Here is a 6,684-nt window from a genome sequence, read left to right as displayed (position 1 = left end):
AGGGTGGGAGAGATAGTAGAGGGTAGGAAAGAGATATAACAGAGGGTGGCAGAGATTGAGAGATAACAGAGGGTGGGAGATATAGAGAGATAGCAGAGAATGGGAGAGATAGATAACATAAGGTAGGAGATATTACAGAGGGTTGGTTTAGAGATAACATGGAGAAGGACAGAAAACAGCAGGAGGGAGAGAAAACAGGGGGAGGGAAGTCTGTGAAATAAAACACAGAAGGGAAGAGAAAACGGGAGGGGGGCAGTGAGGAAAAAAACAGAGGGAGGGAGTGGAAACAGAAGGTGGGAGAGTTAACAGAAGGCAGAAGAGCGATAACAGAGGGAGGGAGAGATAAAAAGTTGGGAGAGATAGCAGAATGTGAAAGAGAAAACAGAGGGAGGGTGGGAGAGATAGAGGAAGTAGAGAAAGAGAATGGTGAGAGAGAGCAAGCGGAGAAAGTGAGAACAGGGTGGCAAGAGAACAGAGGGGAGAGAGAATGTTGGAAGAGAGAGAATGGAAGTTGTAAAGAGAAGAGAGGGAGGGGAGAAAAGAGAATGGTGGAGAAAGAGAAAGGGGGAGAGAACAGGGGGGAAAAAGAGAGCAGGGCGGTGAGAGAACAGAGGGGGGAGGGTATGGGGGGAAGAGAGAACATGAGGGGGAGGGAGAACACAGGGGGTAGCGAGAACAGGGGGAGAGAGAAGAGAGTGGGGGAAGAAGAGACAGGGAGAGAGGACAGAGGTTGAAGAGAGAACAGAAGGGCAATTGCCTGGTTTGCCTGCTCTGTTTTCAATGAGTGTGACCAAGCACTATAGACTAATGCATATTAGTACACATTTATTTTGTATGCAAATTTTTGGCAATGTAGTAAATAATTTCTCATGCATAAATAAAAAAATGACCTTAGTGTCCCTTATAGCTGTAATGCATTCTGATTCTTAATTGAACCTACGAAGAGCTTCACATTTTTCCTGAATGTCATTTCCATAACAACTAGTGTATTATTAATATAATTATGCTTTAACACTGCTGTATTCTTTTCAACATTTTGTAAATATTGTTATTACTGACATATCTATGTCCCTTTGTATGTTAGTCTCACCAATTTTGAAGTTATGCTTTATTGTTTATATTGGAGTGGTTGGTTGCCCTGGCAACAGTACCTGTAACACATCCACTCTCTACTGTGTATGGTTCTATTTGGAAGTTATGTAGGATATAAAGCATGAATATTTTTATTGTTGTGGAAGCCAAAGAAGGGTAAAATGTATATATGTAGAAGACCATAGATTGTGTCCTTTTTTATTTTGATCTGGAGGTAAATACTTTGCACATGCAAACATGTATTACATCTTAAGAATTAGAGGCAGGTATGAATATTGGTGCATATATGTCATCTATTAGTTATCTATTGGGACCTGAATGATTATGTTACCCAATTATTTAAATGCACATAGATAAATTACATATTTGAATAAAAACATATTTGCAAAGTACATGGTACAAGCTTTTTAGGCTCTCTGAGCAAGTACTGTATTTAAAATGCTGGTGCACGGTGTATACTTAAATGCACTTTTGAAACAGTTATAGGTTTTATAAAAAGCATTTTTGCTCATACATGTATAAATAAAAAAGTCTTCTATTAAAATGGTTCATCTAGTAGGGGTTATAAAAACCTGATCTCTGTGGGCACCCATTATGGCTGTAATGGGGGTGGTGCATATTCTGAGGCCCATAGCCCCCTATCCCCCTGCTCTACTAATGTCAGACCCAAGTCGATAAGGTATACCCAGATTCCCCCCTAGACCCCCACCCTAAACCCTCCTGCCCCACTTCGCACCCTAACCCTTCATCCCTACCCCGCCTAACACCCATTTCCTTCCCATACCCTCCACCTCTCCGCTTGATGATATTTCCCTCCAGCAGAGCCAACTGATTAGATTTGCCCACGCAAAACTCAGAGAGTAGTGAAGAATGCCACATTAAAGTGCTATGTGATATATTCTGCACCCTTTGAAAATCATACCAAATTCTATTATGGTTCTTATCTGTTACATGTGTCAATACTGCTATGGAATTTTATGGTTATTTGGTTTTGCAATTCATTACTTTCTCTAGGTATGCTGGCCCACAGACTTATCTAGACTATATCTAGTTTAGGTTCCAGCTCTACGCTGTTCCATAGCGAGAACACCACTAAGGTGGTACCGGCTCGGGGGTCCTGTGATTAGGGCTCCTGCATGACCTAGCTACTAGGGGTTCTAAATGTCTAGTTAATATGGATGCCCATTGAGATAACAATGAGTGAAATGTGTACCCTGAGGGCCGCAGTCCACTACCTCCCAGATTTATCAACCACAGGTCCAATTTGTATAGGTAATACCAAATCCCCCCTAGTTTCCCTCCCTTACCTCTTCCCTCCCTGCTACGCACCCTGACCCTCCATCCCTACCCCTGCCCAACCCTCCCAACTCCCTCACCCTATTCCTTCTCTCTGCTTAGTGGCATTACCCTCCAAAAGGGCTAAAGATTGTCCATGTTTGTCCACTCCAAATATAGAAAGTGGGGTTGGAAGCTACAAGGAAATTTTTATGATTGTATGCACGGGGCCACATCTCCAGCTCTCCTTTAATCACTCAAGACTGTATTTTTTGCTGTGTTATTGATGATCCAGGTATATGCTCATTTTTTCCCCCACTAACTTAAGGTTACACACTCTAAAGGAACTAGTTGTTCCAGAGTTTAATTGGTTAATGCTGTAATAATTGTCATTCATAACTGTTTATTTTACTGCTCAGGTTCACTCAAAGTGGGCCTTTCTGGCCAACTATTTGTAAAATCTACTCTACCCAATAACTTATTTGTGCCTTTGGCACTCCCCCCCCCCCCAATCTCAGATCTGCTCTACTCTTCCCTAAGGTATAGAGGATATATTGGCTGTGTTTATTATATCACAGACCTTTACCTTCTATTCCAGATTTCTTCTAAGTCATTTACATTTAAAGACAGAGAAACAAAAACTTACAATAGTCTATGTCGGAAGAGCTAACAGTTGTTAACTTGTCTCTCCCTTTCAACTCCCCCCCTTCCCTTTTTTTTCTTCTCTCTCCTCTCCTCCCGCTTTAGCCAATATGGCGCTAAAGATTGCCACTTTGAATACACAGGGCTTGAACTCTCCCACAAAGCGAAGCTTATTACTTTGATATCTGATAAAAACTAATGTAAGAGTTGCCTTCCTCCAGGAGACCCACTGGCCACAGGACGCTACGTTTTTACAGAATTCAAAATGATTCCCTATTTGTCAGACGGCCTCTCACCCAGCTAAAATCCAATATACTTTGGTTTCCCTATACGCCCCGAACATCAAACAGCTCCCCTTCCTGAAAACAGTCCTATCTTTGATTGATCAATTATGCATAGGCACTTTAATAATAGGAGGGGATTTAAACATTACATGGGACCCCACGGTCGATAGGAAAGCCTCCATGCATAAACCTCTGGACAAAGTGACTAGTCAGGCCTTTAACCTATTTAGGTCCATAATGTACAAACATAACTTATATGATTTATGGAGATGCCTTTCTCCCTCTGAGAGGGACTACACCTTTTATTCTAACCCACAACACTACTACTCTAGGATTGACTATCTGCTGTGTCACTCAAACTTACTAGATAAACTCTCTCACCCTAAAATCTTGATATGCCTGTGTTTAGACCACGATATGGTCACAGTGGAAATTTCTAATGCTCACCAGTGGTCCTCTCCATCCTTCTGGAAACTTCTTTAATCACTGGACCGTCTTGCACAAACACATCTGAGGTTATAGCTGATTTTTTCACCATTAACGATAACGCACAGACTGACGACCCTACACTTCTTCTTAAGGGGTCATTTCATAAAACAACCAACTAAACGCAAATTGAAGGGTATATCCCTTGCTCAGTTGTATTCTAAACTCCACACCCTAGAGCGGCATAATAGGAATGGCCCCACAAGACAGATGGCAGAACAAATTACAGCAATCAGATCCAAAATAAATATAATAGAAGAAAAGAGGGTACAACCTAACCTTCTAGCAAACAATTATATTACTATAAAAGTAATAAGGTAGACCGCCACTTGGCGCATAAACTCTGTGTACGCACCCAACAGAGACGTATTCAGTCATTTAAAAAACAAACCGGGTTGGTCTATAAATTGAAAGCACGTTCGCCATATACTATAACACTTTATACAATCTAAATAACTCTCATGGGAGTGATAAAACACCAGTCCCTCAAATCAAACAATTTCTCTCCACCCTTAACCTTCCGACCCTGTCTGCCAAGGATGCCCAAAGCCTTACTAGTTCACCCTCCATAATAGAACTGAAACAGGCCATAAACTCTCTACAAATAAATAAAGCCCCAGGCCCAGACGGGTTCACTGCTTCACAGCTGATTCCAATCCTCTCCAGATTCTACAACTCTGCCTTCTCAGAGGGCAAGTTGCGTCCTGAATTTTTGGAGGCTTCAATCCTCGCTCTGCCTAAGGAGGGGAAGGACCAATCCTTATGCAAAAACTATAGGCCAATTTCTCTAATTAATGTGGATATTAAGCTTTATGTTAAATTGTTGGCGATTAGATTAAACAGACTCCTCCCAAACTTGATTAATCTAGACCAGGTGGGCTTTATTACGGACAGGCAGGGCCCAGATAATACTAGGCGTCTTTTAAACATTTTAACCAAATGTTGGAGATAACGCTGAATGCTGAAAAGTCGCTTGATAGGCATAAAAACAGGACAAGACAGGGCTGTCCCTTATCTCCCTTGCTTTTTGCCCTTGCTATTGAACCGATGGTAGCAGCAATTATAAACTCAGCACAAATACAGGGCCTCTTATTGCATGATAGACACCAGAAATTAGTCCTTTATGCCGACGACTTGATGCTCTTTATCACTAACCCAGAGGATTCCCTTCCCACCTTGTTTGACTTTCTGGAGAGATTCAGGAACATTTCCTATTATAAATTCAATCTGAACAAAACGGAGGCCTATCCTCTAAACCTAGAAGAAACCACATTGACCTCCCTCAGTCGGAAATATAAATTCCAATGGTCCATATCGGGACTGAGACACCTGGGTGTGTTTCACTCCAATGAAATTGCAACTGTTTTATCTAAGAACTTTAACGTCCTTCTTTCCAGGTTCAAAGAGATTTGTGCTCCAGGAGATTCGATGAAATCTCCTGGTTTGGTAGAATTGCTGCGGTCAAGATGATGCAGCTCCCCAAATGAACCTACCTTTTCAGATGTCTTACAATAAAGGTTCCATTCTTGCTAATAAATAAATTTCAAGCAGTGATCAACAGGTATGTCTGGAATGGAAAGAGACCTAGCATTGCAGCCACCCTACTTCAGCACCCCATCCTCTCTGGAGGACTGGGTCTCCTGAACATAAGGCTTTACTATGAAGCCGCATTGCTATCCCATATCTCAGACTGGAATACAACCGGGTCTGCCCCTCGCTGGTTAGAACTTGAGCAAGCGTCATTGCCGGCCTACACAGCTCTGATGGACCTTTTTTGGATCTCCCCCCCCCCATTGTGCATCAGACATTCCGATCAATAACAAAATTATTTGACACTGTAGTGACTCCTGGCTACGTCTTCGCCACAATGCACTGGTCTTCCCCCATCCCCCACCACACCACTCTATAACAGGCTTCCTGCACAGCCTTCCACTTGCTGGCCTTGCCGTATGGCAGGCTTTTTCTCAACTTAAGGTGGCTGACTTTTTTCGAGGGAGGGCCCTTTACCAATTGGCGATCTGGCAGACAACCTCTCCATTCCGCCCAAATTCAGGTTTGATCTCTTAAGGCTAGTTTCCATAATGAAATCCTGGGGATTCTTGGGAGGTCCACTTAGACCGTTAACACCTTGGGAGACCCAGCTATCCGCAGGCACTCAACATACCTCCTCCTTATCATTCCATTATCAGTTTCTTCTCAATGCCTCGAAACTAACCAAGACTAGACATATGACGGAGTGGGAGAGAGACTGGAGAGTTAAACTGACTGAAAAGAACTGGTCAGACGCAATTCTGTATACCAAAGCCTCAATTCACTGCATGACCTTTTATGAACTTTATTATATGCTCATTACTAGGTGGCACTATGTCTCTTTAAAGCTGCATACAATTTTCCCAGAGTCTTCCCTTCTCTGTCGGCGAGGATGTCTATTGATAGGTGACCCACTCCACATATGGTGGGCGTGCCCTATCAATAAACCCTATTGGAACAAACTGCGCTTCCTCTGCTGTTCTCTAGGGTTGGTGGAGACCCTGTCCCCTGAAGTTGCTCTTCTACACACAGGCCTTCAGCCCCTCTCCCTGCCACACGCACCCTGCTGGTAACATTCCTGATGGCGGCAAAACTTTTGATCGCAAGAAATTGGAAAAAAACAAATACTCCCAATTGGCAGGCCCTGATGCAATTAATTTCATATTTTAAATCCATGGAGAATTCTGTTTATAACTCATGACAGCAAACAAACTTGTATGCCCAGATTTGGGAACCCTGGGACTCTCTGGGGGAGGACAAAATACTTGCATTCTAAGTGGTGAGGCAATCCTGCTGCTCTTCACCCGGGCTGAAAGAGGGGGGGGCTGTATAATACCCTCAAGCCCTAAATAGGTGACTGTGTTTCTAATTTACT

This window comes from Bombina bombina, chromosome 6 (assembly GCF_027579735.1).
Source record: "Bombina bombina isolate aBomBom1 chromosome 6, aBomBom1.pri, whole genome shotgun sequence".
Classification (NCBI taxonomy): Eukaryota; Metazoa; Chordata; class Amphibia; order Anura; family Bombinatoridae; genus Bombina; species Bombina bombina.
Note: the sequence above shows the minus strand (reverse complement) of the source record.